Source organism: Antedon mediterranea, chromosome 10 (assembly GCF_964355755.1).
Source record: "Antedon mediterranea chromosome 10, ecAntMedi1.1, whole genome shotgun sequence".
In the NCBI taxonomy this organism is placed as follows: domain Eukaryota; kingdom Metazoa; phylum Echinodermata; class Crinoidea; order Comatulida; family Antedonidae; genus Antedon; species Antedon mediterranea.
The window spans coordinates 23,638,396-23,646,051 of NC_092679.1; the positions used below are offsets into that span (position 1 = coordinate 23,638,396).

General features: G+C 30.2%; 1 long non-coding RNA gene across 1 annotated transcript; it reads right to left on the reverse strand.

Annotated features, from left to right (window-relative positions):
- Positions 1–465: 465 nt before the first annotated feature.
- Positions 466–2,720, reverse strand: LOC140060025 (uncharacterized). The gene is made up of 3 exons (XR_011847271.1): positions 2,650–2,720; positions 2,268–2,339; positions 466–1,066 (listed from the first exon to the last, which is right to left on the reverse strand). It is a non-coding gene; the product is annotated as an uncharacterized lncRNA (long non-coding RNA).
- Positions 2,721–7,656: the final 4,936 nt, after the last annotated feature.

A 7,656-nucleotide genomic window follows, 5' to 3' on the forward strand; every position in this document is an offset into this window, starting at 1 on the left:
TATAGGCCTAACAGCAACCGGTCGTGCTTGATTGGTATTGGCAAGATTTGCTTTCTTAAAGCAACAATCGACAATTGTGTATAGAAAGGGATTGACCGAGGAGTTAATTGGTATGATGAACGTCGCTGACAAAACATATATTTCCACAGGAAGCGTCCACCAATCCAGTTCAGCACCAATTGCCATCAATACAATAGGAAACCAGCAACAGAAATCTGTGAAAATGAGAAAGCCTATTTTCACTGCTAGTTTGATATCTTCTTTTCTTCTTCGTTTTCTGTTAGCACCTGCTGATGCGCGCTTGATAGACACAAAAATGATTATATAACTCACAGCGATGATGATAAAACCTAAACTGTTGAATCCTATGTAGATAGCAAAAGCATATTCCCAGCCTGGCCAGTGGCTTTTTGATAATGGCAGTGCAAGGCACACACTCTTTACTCCATAATAATATTTCCCGAAATAATGCGACGTCACTTCGTAATACCAGATGTATGTTATGGCGTTTGCTACTATTGGGAGAAAGCTGAGCACAATCCAACACACCCATGCAAATCCGATAATAATTCTACAATTTCTGCAACTAAGACGTTTGGTACTAAATGGATAAGCGATGTTTATAGCACGGTCGATGCTCAAAAGCATCAATGTAAACACCGAAGACTGACCAGAGAGAGTGGCAATTGCACCAGCAAAACTGCAAAGAGGACTCCATTTCCAACCCCATTCAAATGTTGCATATCGCCCTCTGTAATGTATATCTACACTTAAAATGATAATCAAATAGACTACCATTAACAGGTCAGACACGGCAAGGTTGGTGATGAGTGTGGTTTGGACTTTATTAATTTCGTTATCATTACTTGTGTTGTTATCCTTTTTACACTGTCGTGATATGATAACGACGAAATTGCCACTAACAGCTGTAATTACAATAATCCACATCAATACCCGTACGTATTCACTTTCTAGTAAGTCTTCACATGAAGCAAATGGATCTACGCCGGGATGGCAATAATCAATGTCCCCCACAATGGAACATAAACATGACGAATCCGCCCACCTATAACAGTAAAGGTAAACATAATAATAAATGTTTCATCTTTTAGTCAAAACATACACTGCAAACTGGACTGGAACTTGTTGTAATAATACGATTTTTTTTATCATTACAATGAAAAATAAAACAACCTAAAACGTCGGACGAGACATTTATGAATTTTAAATGCATGTATGAAATTAATAAACAACATTTTAATTAATAGTTTATTATTATGTATAATTGAGACATAACGTAACTATATTAATTTAAAAAAAAGGAATGACCCTATTAATGTTTTGCTAATGAAAGTTTGACCAGGATACAGCATGTTTTTTTTAAAATAAACAGGATTTTAAAAAGTCCCGTCCGTAACGTCAAATATGTGTTTTTTCATATTTAATATTCAATAATTTAAAGATCAGAAAAATTATTAGTAAATGAACATTTTCAACTCACGAACCAAATACTGTGGAATGCCCTTATGTTAATGTTTTACTAATGAAGTTCTACAAACGATTTAAAAAAATGGGCTTAACTAAGATTTTATGATACATGTGAATCAATTCCGCCAACTCCAGTGGCAGTTTGTTATCACAGTGCTCGTCTATAACAATGGATAGAGAAAAGCATCAACTTATAATGTACACACATAGCCTGTTTTATATTATATGTATTCATACTTTTGCTATAATATATATAGAAAGAATCCACATGTATACTGGAAGTAATAAACTGAATATCTTCTTTTTTAAGACAAAATGTATAAATAATCATGTTAGAAAAACAGTATCGCTTTTTGATGATGAACAACTCTAAAATGTATATAGGAAATGTTTTTTTTATTTTGTATCTATTATGTTGTGTTTATTGTTTTATGTAAAAGGGTCCTGCAAAAACAGAAGTGTAAACTTCTCTATGCAGGATCCTTGCCATCATTTATGCTATGAAACTGTATTTATAAACGATGAGTAAAAAATAAATAATCGAAAAAGTAGAGAGGTGTTCAAGCTATGATCATCCTGATTGTAAAACCAATTTGAATACATGTAACTTTAAGTTAAGTCAAAATCTCTTTCTAAATAATTCCTACATTTTTTTCTAATAAATCTGATTTAAAAACTACACATCTTTCTCAAACCTTTCATTTTGAGAAAATGGCGGCCATTTTGAAATACATTTACCACTTTATTTATTTTGTTGCTGACCAAATAAGCCTACTTACAATTCTGTTAAGTTTTTCAATTCCTCAAAAGTACTCGAATTGTAATCCTGTAAGTTGTTACCGCGTAACCGTCTACAAAATAATAGTTTTAAATAAGTAAATCAAGCATAGGCATAAACATGATTAGTAAAATGTGTAAAACAACAAACGACACCCTAACTCATTAACACCCCCACAAAAAAATCAGAGTGGCCCTAAGCTTATTTCGAATGTTAGGATAAAAAATCCAATGAGTAAAAGGTTAACATGGCAGTTGTTTTAACCAGTCTGTTTTCCGATTATACTCTGTAGTGTTTATTTTAACAGAATCAAGAATCCTCCTGATAGACAAAGAAAATAGGTTGTTAAATATGTATTGAAATTACAACAGTGTTTAACTTACAATATTCTCAGTGATGAAGCAAAAGAAGTAAATGCATATCGATCTATTGTAGTTATGCTGTTGGAATTTAAATGCCTTTAAAAGATAAATCAATCAATTAGACAAGGTATGCCTATTACATTATGAAAGTGTACAACATATATGGGGAATAATCAGGTTGTATTTAAGAGAAATTATAGGTCTTGTGAAACCAATTTGTCTGTTCTGTTGTCACATGCATATGATGCAATAAATGCAAAAGGTCAATGCGAAGTTGTATATACAGATATGGCTAAAGCCTTTGACAGGGTCTCCCATAAGTTGCTTTTGTTCAAACTTCAAACAAGTTATTTATCGGACAGGTTTCAGAGAGTCACTTTTGATGGTAACGCGCTTCCAGTTTTATCTGGCGTACCTCAGGGGTCTATGTTGGGGCCTCTTTTTTTTTATTATGTTTATCAACGATTTTTCCTTTGTTCCTTGTCCCTGAAATGTTCACGCACCCGCATTGATAACCGTCTATTGGTTTCACCAATATACATGGAATTACATCCCATACATTTAAATTTATAAACAACACGAGAGCGGAACACATCAGGGACAGGGTCCTTAGGACTAAACAAGTTTGACATTTTGAATGATTTGAAAGCTAATTTAATATTAATACCTTTGCAATATTTACGTGTAATTTTGTCGATTCTTTGTTGTGCGCATTTGGCAAACTAACCTTGTTTTGTTCAATAATCGACTCAACTGACGCAACATTGCAAGGAGAAAAAATATTATTAAGATATCTGTAAATATTGTCATTAATTATACTGAGTGGAAAACAGTTTTTACTTAAAATGGTTTTATGTCATTGTTAAAGCTAGACCAGGAATTATTCAATTTCTAAACTCTGTCAATCAAAGTACGAACAAGCCCAATTTTGTAAGAAAAGGAAGTGAAACTGTTAAAATTAGTGAGGAGACCCGTGAAGGTAGGCTTTCTGAAGACCGAACCATTATTGTTTAACATTATATCTAAAAATGAAAGACAATGGTCAATTTCATATTCAATTGTGAACTTGTACATAAATTGGCAACTTGTACATAAACGGAAGTTTGCACTCTTAGGCAGGACAGCCAAACCTAACGTTATTATTATTATTTTATAACTAACATTACTTATTTAGTAGCTTTTTCTCCACATAATAATTTAAAAGATATTTTCTTTTATCACATTCGGTTAAACGTAGACGAGAGTAGACTCTGATACCATTGTTTATTAAATAACTGTTTTTGTTGACTTTTCCTTGCAGATTACAAATGCAACACTTTTTAAAAATTTACTCCATTAGAAGTTTGGAATTTTTTAATTTACATATTAAAGGCATATTACCTTTTTTTTTTCTATTTTCGTCGTTTATTTTTATTATATATGTATATGTATTTATTATTACTTGTTGTGCATGGCAATATACTTTTATGAATATATTATGTCCCTAGAGACAAAACGAACACTATATTTTCTAAAAACAATTTCTTATTAATATGATTTGTATTGTATGTAGAAACGCTCTCATGAGTGGCGATATTAATCTAAACAGATGTGCATTATGTAATGGGTACGCACATGCCCAATGTTCTTTCATAGAACCAGAATGGTACTGTACGTCATGTAATATTTCTCTACTTCCGTTTAATCATATACTCAATGATGATGAGTTTTTACATGAAATAAAACAATTTCACGTAAACCAATTTGTTGATTTTGATCATCTAAATTCATTAAGTATTAACCCTTTTGACGTAAATACATCCATTCCTTCTACATGTAGATATCATCTCAGCGATAACTTTAATAGTTCAATTGAAAATATTAATAACAATTTTAGTTTTATTCACTTTAATTCACGTAGCCTGGTAAAAAACTTTACTGAATCAACTGAATATCTTGAAACTCTTAATCACAAATTTAATATATTATGTTTCACTGAGACCTGGTTTAGTTCAAATACTGTACATACTTTATATAACATTCCTGGTTATACATCATTAATTTATAAGAAAGGTGGTGGCGTCTGTCTTTATATTATGGATGATATTAATTTTAGAATGAGAGATGATTTGAGTTCTTTAATAATGAAGCTGAAAATATCTGCATTGAAATAGAATTAAAACCAAAAAATTATATTTTCTCAGTAATATACCGACCACCAGAAAAATCCATAAAAACTTTTAATGAAAACATATCACTATTATTTGAAGTAATCAACACAGAAAAAAAAAGTTTTTATGCTTGTGGAGATTTTAATATTGATTTGCTTAAATTCAGTTCCCATACACTAACATCAGATTTTTTAAATTGTATATATTCAGTTAATTTATTTCCCGTAATAGACAGACCCACCCGTCTCACCCGTACATCTGCTACGTTAATTGACCATATCTACTCTAACAATTTTCATGAAGATATTTTTTCAGGATTACTGTATTGTGACATTACTGACCATTTACCTATATTTTTTATTTCTCATACATCCAAACCGTCTAATAAAATGAATGACCAAAAATATATATTTAAAAGAGTAATCAATGACACTACCACTTCATCACTAGGCATTGAATTACTAAATACTGACTGGTCAGAAATAATATCGATTACAAATGACCTGGATAAAGCTTATAATTCTTTTCACACTAAATTTATGAACATTTATGATAAACACATTAGAATATGTAAAAAAAAAATAAATTTTCGCAAGCAAAACAAACCATGGATAACAAATGGCATTATCAACTCCATAAACAAACGAAATAAACTATATAAAAGATATATACAATCTGGCAAAGCCACTGATAAAACTAAATATACTGATTATAGAAACAAATTAACTAATCTAATAAGAATATCACGTAGTATACATTACAAAAAGCAATTTGACAAACATAAAAATGATATTAAGAAAACATGGCAAACTATAAATTCAGCTCTTGGCAGAAATATAAAAAGTAAACTTCCAACATATTTTTTAGAAAACAACATAAAAATTGATGACGAAATTCAAATTGCTAATAAATTTAATAAATATTTTGTTGATACTGGCCATACACTTTCACAATCAATTAACTCATCTCATTCAAACTTTTCAACATTTTTAAACCAACCCAACAATCACTCCATGTTCCTTTCACCAATCACTGAAAGAGACATAATTAATGCAACCGAAGAGCTCAAAAATAATAAAAGTCCTGGTGTAGATGAAATACATTCCAACGTTATTAAACAAATTTCTCCGTTTATTTCTAAAACTTTATGTCACATCTTTAACCTTTCATTTAAATGTGGGAAATTTCCTAATGCGCTAAAAGTTGCCAAAATTGTGCCTATTTTTAAAAAAGATGACCCCCATAAATTTTCAAATTATAGACCGATTGCTTTACTTCCATGTTTTTCAAAAATATTTGAAAAGCTAATATATGCTCGTCTAATTTCTTTTTTCACAAAACATAATATTATATACAACAATCAATATGGCTTTCGAAAATCACATTCCACAGATCTCGCACTTCTCCACTTATATGAAAAAATAACTAAATCATTTGCAAACAAGCACCATACTATCGGTATTTTTTTAGATTTGTCAAAAGCATTTGACACCATAAATCATAACATTATTATTTCTAAATTATCGAATTATGGTGTCAGAGGTCTTCCACTACTACTTTTAAAAGACTACTTATCATTTCGCCAACAATATACATCAATAAACTCAACCAATTCTCAACTCTTGCATGTTACCTGTGGGGTACCACAAGGGTCAATCCTTGGCCCACTACTCTTTTTAATTTACGTTAATGATCTTCCAAATGTTTCAAAATTATTTAATTTTATCTTATTTGCAGATGACACAAATGTTATTATTTCTCACGAAAACAAAAATAATCTTGTATCTATAATTAATAATGAACTTAACAAAGTGTCTCTTTGGTTTAAAGCAAATAAGTTATCATTGAATATTTCTAAAACAAATTATATTTATTTTAATATTAATAAAAAAAGTAACAAACAGCTAACAGAGCAATTATATATCAATGGCAACCAAATAAAGAGAACAGAAAACTTAAAATTTCTTGGAGTCACTATTGACTCGGAACTAAATTGGAAACCTCACATAACATATTTAACTAAAATAATCTCGAGAAACGTTGGAATTTTAAGTAAATTGAAGTACATACTTCCTTTAAACATCTTATTTTCCCTGTATAATACTCTTATTTTACCCTATTTATCATACTGCAATGTTGCTTGGGCTACAACTGTAGATAAATTTACTGGATGCTGCCCCTGGACAGGTTCTGATAACACGAAAATTAATTCTCTCTTTAAATTACAAAAAAAGGCTATCAGAATCTGTTCGGGAGCACCTCCAAAATCTCATACTAAACCACTTTTTTATTCTCTAAATACTTTAAATACATTTGATATAAATAAACTCCAAACAGCTTTATTCATGTTCCGCTTAAATCATAATAAATTACCAACTCAATTTTACTCCTATTTTCAAAATTTTAATCATTCTTACAACACCAGATCTTCAACTGCAAAAAATCTGATAAACGAAAAGCATACCATATTACTTAGAAGAACATCTTTTATTTACAATGGACAGTATATATGGAACAACTTACCGCTCAATCTAAAAGCAATAACCATCATAAATACATTTAAAACAAAATACAAACAAACACTTATTTCAAACTATTTAGAACATTAGTAATTCACAATTGCCTTAAGACTGTTTTTTTTTCTTTTTTGTTCCTTTTGTTTAATTTTATTTGTCAATTTGACGAAAGAAAGAAGTTTATTTTTGTTCTCTCACTTAAATTAAATAATTAAATATATTAATTATCTGGAGGACCAAACTTAAAGCCTTGGCTTAATGCGTCCTCCTCACACAATTGTTTTTATTAATTTATGTTACTGTTATATTGTATTGTATTGTGTGAAACAATAAACTTGAAACTTGAAAAACTTTATGTTGGG